The following is a 9,044-nucleotide window of genomic DNA, read 5'->3' as shown; positions in this document are numbered from 1 at the left end:
TTTTCATCCCTAGCAAAGTGTAAGCTATAGCAGTAAAATAGACAAATAATGTCCAGTCTGTGGTCTATTACCAGTTTCATCTACAGCTGACAGCAAGCAAAACAGCACACAACACCATTGACCCAAGCTAATGGTCTATCTCCCAGCCTGTTTTTAACCAAACCCTAAACTCCCACAGAATATACTGTTGCTGTGAAGTGATTTAGGGCTATGCCTCTGCAGCCAGATGTGAACTGGGCTCTGCCATCACTCTGAGCTGCCAAGGCTGGTCCGGAAGCCATGTAGCCACATTAGTCCTTCGCAGAGGAGCTTGGGCGCAAAGCCACGCTAATGCGGCTGTAGGGCTTCCGGCGGGGATCCGGCACCGCTCTGCCCAGCTCGGCTGGTGGGCTAAGTGAGCTCACATCTGCTTGCACCCAGAGCATCTCCACATCCACTGGCACAGTTTACACAATTGTCAGCTCTTCAAACTGATGGGTCCCAAGAGGCAAAATTCGGTACGGCACAGTCCAGCTGAACAACAACCGAATGCCATTAGAAGAGAATGAGCAATGTTTTTCATTAGTGGGATGCTAGAATGCCAGAGCACTCCCCAAATCAGAGGGCTGTGGAAAAAAATAAAAATTATATGGGGAAAAGAGTACTATAAAGGAGTAGTTTCTAATTAAACACTGGCTTTAACAGCATGAGTAAGAATGACCCACTCAGGAATTGAGCAGAAGGATAGGGGATTACCAGAACTGATGGCATTATGGACAGGAATCCCCTTAAAGATAGACAGTTCTATATTTAGCATATCGTGTTTAATTCAGCAACAAAACCCCAACAGTAACAAATATTTATTACTACCTCCAAATGAGCCTTCAAATAAATATAAAATTTTATTAGCATACACTTGCTTGTATCAGGGACAAGATATTCAGAGGAATGATCTTTGTAACTTTAAAAAATACAGGTCAAATCAGTTATTTAGATTTGAGTATAAAGGGAACAATCTTTGTTTAACAGGTTCTGCACCAAATCTTTACTCTACTTACTATGTCTTAAACACCTAGAAAATGGGCAGTGGTGAATAAATACCAAACGTAATAATTATCCAAAGCTTAAACAAAACAAACTGCAAAGGGAATACTCACTGGGCTGACAAGCCTGTTAGGCAGCTGACCACTTCAATTCCGCCCTGATGATTCTTTCCCACAAATAGTCTCCCTGCTTACTGCTAATCACAGTCTTGGAAAACTGGGGCCTATTACCAGATAAAAGCTTGATCATATAAACAAGGAGAGTGTTGAAATAAAGGATGCGATATTCTATTCCATATACAGGTGTACATATTGGACAAAGAGAAGTGAATAGGTTCAGCTGGTGTAAACCTGTGTAGCTGGCTTTAGGCTGTTTTTCTGAAGCAGCAAGGCTTATGCAGACAAACTCCGTGTGCGAGAGCTCTCACTCACTGCACCTCTGCCTCTCCAGCAGCAAGGGAGAGCTGGATTTCCTCTCTGGGGTGAATGCTGCAGTGTCAGCTCTCTGCCCACTGGAAGGACTCCATGACAAAAAGAAGCATTATAAATGCCTCAGCAGTGGTAAATGTTTCAGTTGGGAGTTTGCAGTTTCTTCAAAACCTCATTCTCAACAAGGTGCAAAACTGTAACAGCTCAGGTTTCGGTAACAGCCTCCCTAAAAACCATAAGTCAATGCAGTTACACTTACTGAAAATCAAGTTTCTGGCCCAATGGAAGTGGAACAATACAAAACTGGTAACCTGAGATGAAGATGATGGGGCAGGGAATGGGCACAAGGACAAAGACGCTCCGAAGGGAGGTGACAACCCGTGAGTTAAGGCACAGTCCCTGCCAGCAGGGCTGGCCTGTGCTCGGGCCAGTGCCCACCCCTGGCACTGCTGGCACGGATTTGGTCAGAGGGCTTACATTAGCAAATGTGAGAAGACATTATTGGGAAAGTTGAGTGTCTGCTCCTCTCCCAATTTTTTTTGCTTCATGCAGAGCACAAAGACATTGACATCAGATTTGATTATTTCAAGCATTAAGAAGTTGAGAACTAAAGTGATGCACAGGTATCTCTGCCAATCAACGTGTCCTGAAGGCACTACCTACAGGTGAAGAATACATGTGTGTGCAAGTTTATAACTGACCGTAGTGAGAGAAAGCAGAGATTTTATTATTTTCTGGGCAGGCAGCACTATTAGAAAGCTCCTCGGAGGAAAGGCCGTGCAGATGCCCAGGCCCTCCCTGGGCTGGCATGGCTGAGCACCCACAACTCGTGGTTCCTCAGTCTTCCAGACAGAGCCACCTCCTGGCAGCGGGGTGTAATACAGACTGAGCCTCCACACACGCCTGGAGTGTGTTAGATGGAAGGAAAGATGGTTTAACGAACTTGAGCACCTTGGGCCAGCTGATCAGCAGATGTCTGGCTGAAGACCTGGCCCCATGGTTCTTAAGCATCTCAGAGGACTCAGGGCAGGATGCACTCTGTCACTGCCACGTATGTGTGTGCCTGTTTGAGAACCTAGGATATTTGCTGACAGCTTTTGCGTGTAAGAGAGAAAATGTATTATTTGCATTGCAGTTGTCAAATGAGGATCGAGGCCTCTGTTCCAAAGAGAATCAGGGAACTTCATATCTTCTGCAGTCAATCTTTCAGGTTTCTTGAGGACATCCCCTTATCCAACTGCAGTAAGAGCTCAGGCAGGGTGTAAGTGTGTAGCTGTGAATTCAGATTTGGCTCCTATTCTTTCCGAGTTCTCTCAATATTCCCCTTCCCAGGTTTAAAAGTAGTATCCTATGTTTATACATACAATAAGTACTATACATCTGGTAACTGCGAGGTCTAAAATTTGGTCTTGTAACACTCCTTTCCTACGCGTTCCTAGGGCAGATACAAACTGTCAGACTATTTGTTAGTATTTCTTTCTTCACGTTGCTAATAGAAGCAGCATCCTTTGTTATGCGAGTACCTGTTCCCTCAGTTGTCAAATGAGGATCGAGGCCTCTGTTTCAAAGAGAATCGGGGAACTTCATGTCTTCTGCAGTCAATCTTTCAGGCTTCTTGAGGACATTCCCTTATCCAACTGCAGTAAGAGCTCAGGCAGGGTGTAAGTGTGTAGCTGTGAATTCAGATTTGGCTCCTATTCTTTCCGAGTTCTCTCAATATTCCCCTTCCCAGGTTTAAAAGTAGTATCCTATGTTTATACATGCAATAAGTACTATACATCTGGTAACTGCGAGGTCTAAAATTTGGTCTTGTAACACTCCTTTCCTGAGCATTCCTAGGGCAGATACAAACTGTCAGACTATTTGTTAGCATTTCTTTCTTTATGTTGCTAATAGAAGCAGCATCCTCTGTTATGCAAGTACCTGTTCTCATCACTAAGAAGAGCAAACTCTATACATGAGACACTTGATGGATACTAATAGGTGTGAACAGGGCTAAAACTCAGGCAGAGGATAAGGAAAAATGTTACATAGTTCTTTTTGAGTCATTGCATGATGCTATGAAGGGCAGATACAAACTGTCAGACTATTTGTTAGCATTTCTTTCTTTATGTTGCTAATAGAAGCAGCATCCTCTGTTATGCAAGTACCTGTTCTCATCACTAAGAAGAGCAAACTCTATACATGAGACACTTGATGGATACTAATAGGTGTGAACAGGGCTAAAACTCAGGCAGAGGATAAGGAAAAATGTTACATAGTTCTTTTTGAGTCATTGCATGATGCTATGAAGCTTGTTTATGTAACCAGATAACCCAAACAGTATCAACCCTCACCCTTAATGAAGGTCCATGTCACAACAAAAAACAAAAGCTCATGAAGGGCTCAAACTGGAAAGCTAGCTTTACTGGTGGTTGCTTTCTCAAGACCTTTCTGTCTGTGGGAAAACAAAAAGTAAGGCCCCAGGTGAGAGGAGGTGTTGGGAACAGGTACAGGAGCACTGGATACAGCACTTCCAAGTGCAGGGGCAGAGCTGGGTAAGACAAGGAACTGAACTGTTTCAGAATGACTGATTTCTTTTGCACAGGAGCGCTGGATACAGCACCTCCAAGTGCAGGGGCAGAGCTGGGTAAGACAAGGAACTGTACATTGAAGAGAGACTGTTTCAGAATGACTGATTTCTTTTGCGTTCAGGATCTTTTAAAATAAACACAGTTCAACCAGAGATACCTGACTATATCATCAGTTTCTCCTTCCTAATGGATACAATCTGCAGAGCTCCTGTTTTAATTCTCTAACTATCAGGTCAAAAGAGGGATACTACAAATTTTCGGCCACTTCTGTTCAAGGCTGGATTTGTGCCAGCGATCTATAAGTGCAAGATTTTCTAGCCTATAATCAGCCTTCTGAGCGACACACTTGCCATCTTTTACTTCTGCCACAACCCTTCAAGATAAAGTCTGGACTTGGAGACAGTGTATTTTGCACTGAGTGCCTCTTTCAACCCCGCTTTCTCACCTTCACTTCTCTTTACAAGTATTTGGTTTTACTTGTTCAAGAAAAGTTCAAGAAAAAACTTACATGAATTTCGATTAAGAGTAAAATGGTGCCGTACCCCTGGCTTTTGTAAACAATAATACAGTAATTTAGAAGATAATTTAACTGTTGTTGCTCCCACAGGACAGTCTGAAAATACTCCAAATCCACAAAGAAATTTATTTTTAAATGTTCATGCAGACTGGTAAAAACAGAGAGCACTGGTTTACTTGTTTTATGAAAAATATGTGCGAGAAATACTGTGCTTTTTGTGAAACAACAAAAAAGAACTGTACAAGAATGTAATTGTATCTGGAGTATTTTTTGTTTGCAAAACCCTGATGTTTTAGTATGCAATAGCCAGTGATGGTTACTTTGTTATACAGGGAGATAGACTCATGCTGTCTTACAATGAGAGCTAATCCCTTTGAAGATCTATAAAGTTTCTTCTCTTTCTTCCCCAGGGGATAGTGTCCATCAGTTCCAACAGTGAGGCTCAGAGGTTCACTCCTGACACATCTGTAGGTAACCCAGAGCTATCACAGGCTGTGTCAGAGCAGCTCTTCCCCACTGTGCTCCTTCTCCTCCTGGCATCTCTAAAAACCAAGGGGATTTAAAGAACTATACATTTTAGGGATGGGGATGTGACACTCCTACCCTTTTCTGTTCTTATTATGACACTTGCTCACGTGACATTCTTATTGTCCCTGGAAAACTCTCTTTTCACCTCTCAAAAAAAAAATCCAACATATTTTATCTTGATGTTCTATATCTGCGTGGGACAGAACCAAGTGTGAATCTATGGTCTTACTATGGCCAGTTCATGCAAGTGCCATGAATCAGCTTCATGCTGTAAAAAACCACGAGAAGGTAGATGATTTAAAAATAAAATTAGTGCTGGGTTGTGTTTATTTTCAGCAACTCTCAGTGATCTGAAGCCTAGAAACGAGGCTACAAGGAAAGGCACCAAAGAGCACAAGATATTTTACTCAGATCTGGTTAGGTCTAAGTTAGCTTTGTTACTCTCCATCTCTCCTTACTTCTTCTCTTAGCATTGGGCTGAGAGCTTTTGGACATCCCACTGGTAGTTGTGATTGCAGTCAGTTGGAAGACAAGACGAATTGAGAGGAGAGAAAAAGCTATCCTAAATTATGCAAAGGCAGCTGCCATGCACCAGCCCTCAGCACCAGGATCTAGATCATTAATCCTGCCACCAATAAAGTGCACCACTAAAGGTTCTGCCTTTAATGTACTAAGCAATCACTTTCACTTCCACCTGAAGCCAGGCACATATTACTACTTCGCTGCAGACACGTCTTTTTTTTCTATATTCATCATAATACAACACATCTCTCAAAATACTGTAGAAGACTATAAATTAATGGTGCTTTTTCATCTTATTTGAATGGTGTATTATTTCAATTGTTTAGATTTAAGGTAGGCTTTTTGATAAGGTGCATTATTTATTCCATATATTTAACTTCTAGTTAGCTTGAAGGAAAAAGTCCTCCCATTATAAGGAAAGAAGAAAACATCCCTTAAAAAAAACCCACATGAGTTTTAATGAAAATAATACCTATATAAGGTATTACATAAATGTTCCTATTGATTAAAAAATATGTAGCTCCACTATAAATATGAATATACAGCCGTCAGTAATTGCCCTGCCACTTTGATATTAATTCAGTTAAAACCAAAACAGCAGTGATGCCATGTATCATTTAGGAAACTTCAAAAGTTACTGGAACAATCATTGTCCTCGCTTACCTTGAGACAACCAGTGGGAGAATCAACATTTTCAGCATCCTCATCAGTAACTCACCAGGAAACTGGAAATAACTAATTTCCTAGAAATACATGGAGAGATGCTTATTGTTTTGAGATAAAGACTATCTGTCTTCATAAGTCCTGCTACAGCTGTGGATCAGAAAACATTAATAAAATCTGCAGCTTTGGTATATAAGGTGGCAAAGATAGTAGGCTTTGAAAGATCATTGTAAAATTACGTCTTTAAAATACATATTCTCTTGTAATTCAACAAAAACACACTACATCATTTGTTCCTTTATAAAGGAAGACAAAAATGGAATATGCTGTCTCTTGGGAACTACTGTTAATAGGTTGCCCTGAATAATCTCTTGATTCTGCGTTTTGTGTGTGTATGATGTATATGTAGATGTGTACGAAGATGTGTTTGTAGATGTGTATGAAGATGTGTATGAAGCTACTGCTTGGACATAAAAGAAGTCTAGACTGCAGTTAGCAGTAGCAGAATGAAGAATTGTTTTAGTTTAGTCCCACTTACTAAGTGCCATATTTTTTAATTAAGATTTATATTTTGTGCACAAACAATGCATTCAGCAATGCAAGTTGGCCTCTCTGTTCTGTCTGAGCAACACAGCAGAAAGATAAGAGTTCCTGCAAAGAGCTTAGCTGAAGTGTGCTGGAGGAGAAATCCCCAAGTGACTTTAATAACATGGTCTGCTAATGATGGCAAATCTCAAATTTACCATTATAAAACCACCATTGGTGTAACATAATCATCTGTACCTCTGTACATCTGATGATGAAAAATGCTCCCAGTGTTTTCTTTAGAAGGACATGTTCCAGAGTAAAATATAATCCAATGAATATATTGCACTACCAGTTTCTAAGAGGACTATAATAGATGCTACATTTCATCTCACTTAAACACCCACTATTATTATCATCCACACTTGGAACATTATAATATGCTTATGCTAGACTTACTAGGTGTCTTAAAGACCAGAACCCTTTGCAAACGTATTGTTTGAGAACGCGTGAAAAGACCCAAAGAACAAGCGTAGGTTAACAAACAAATGAAATTAAACAAATTTAACAAACGCACATAGGTGCTTTTTATCGTCCACAGTCCAATCCTGCAGTTCCACAAGTTGTTATGCCTTTTGTTACGTAAGTACGGTATTTTCCGTGTCGTGAGCGACTGCCGCGGCACACGTACCTGCTGGGAGAGCCGCCTCGTCCTCAGGAAGAAGCCCAGCAGACACCCGATGGTGACCGACAACACCGAGAGAATGAGCAAACCGTTTCTCTTACAGACATCCTTGATCCGAGCGAGGATCGCCTCAAAACCCACTGCCATGCTGTCCCCCCTGCTCGCTGGAGAAGAATCAGCATCCCATGGAGAGAGAATTCGCTCGCTCCTCCTCGTTCGGGTGGACAGATCTAGCTCTGTATAGATCAGATCAAAGCACTTCCAGTTCTGCTTAACTGACCTGCAAGGTCACCCCTCTGCCAATAGCCACCAAGCAAGCAGCTGGCATTATTGTTCCAAATTAATACCGACAATCCTATTATCGACTACATCATTAAGACCCTGGAAGAAGATTAGGGGGCTCTGGAAAATTAGAACAGAATGCAGTAGTATTTCTAAAACAAGACCGGTTCAAAACAAAGTGACACTCCTGGGAGAAGGACGGTGTTTGAGTGCATTCCTCGGGCTCCCCGGGCCGGGATCGGGACACCCAAACCTGGGAAGGGAACAGGGCGAGTCACGCATTCGAATGGGTAAAAGTAAAGTTACGGGAGATTTTTCTAAAGGGCAGAGCAGGTAACGTTTTGAACTGGACTATCACAACAGGGCAAGCCGGGTGAAACTGAACTTCATTAACTAAAGCAGGCTTGGGGGTTTTTGTTTTCTTAGCCAAAAAAGGCTGAAAGAGTAGCCTAAGAGCCACACATCCATCAGAACATAGCCGTTATACTCAAACACGCAAGGACACCTTCCGGCATTTGTCATTTATTATCTTGGAAGTGAAACAATTTCACTTTTTCTCCAACCACTCTGTTGATTAGAGTAGGGCCAATTTACTTTCAGAGGATTACCGGACTAAGCCACAGGGATTGCTTTCCTTTCCTCCGCATTCAATCCCAACGCTGATTTTTATGCTAGCGAGTATCTGATAAAAATACACCTCTGTAACTGCTCGCCGCGCCACGCTTCCTCACCCAAACACTCCGGCGGCTTATGGGTTATCCTAAAATTATTAAGTGTTTTTATGGAAAGTAGTCCATACAGTACAACAGAGCTGTGTTTACAGTATTTTATTTGATGCTGTAATACAGTATTTGCTCTCACATATGAGTAAAAAGCTCACTGAAAGATTGAAGAGTTTTCTTCGGGGGCAGGACCTGAGTGATGCGTGGTCAGTAGGAAGTATGGACACACACCAAAAAAAAAAAAAAAGAAAAAAAAGGAATAATGTGGAGTCTATAGACTGAACAAAAATACTGTCAGAACAAGAGGATCATAGAAAATGTTATTAATGTATATGCAGAAGAGGACTGAACTAACGCTTCACCGTCCCACTGCAGACACCAGATGACTTCACTACCTCAAGCGTGTGCATCAAATACACACTCCAAACTAAATGATAATTTAAAAATGCTTCGTGAAATCTCATCGTTCGCCGCGACCCTCAATTTAGCAGCTGGGACTGGTCCCCGGGACGGCCCCAGAGCCCGAGCAGGGACCCCCCCGGCGCCCGCCCGCCATTTGCCCGCCTCCCCCCCCGC

The sequence above is a fragment of the Calidris pugnax genome, unplaced genomic scaffold, assembly GCF_001431845.1.
Source record: "Calidris pugnax isolate Ruff unplaced genomic scaffold, ASM143184v1 scaffold18, whole genome shotgun sequence".
In the NCBI taxonomy this organism is placed as follows: domain Eukaryota; kingdom Metazoa; phylum Chordata; class Aves; order Charadriiformes; family Scolopacidae; genus Calidris; species Calidris pugnax.
This window is presented reverse-complemented; position numbering follows the sequence as displayed.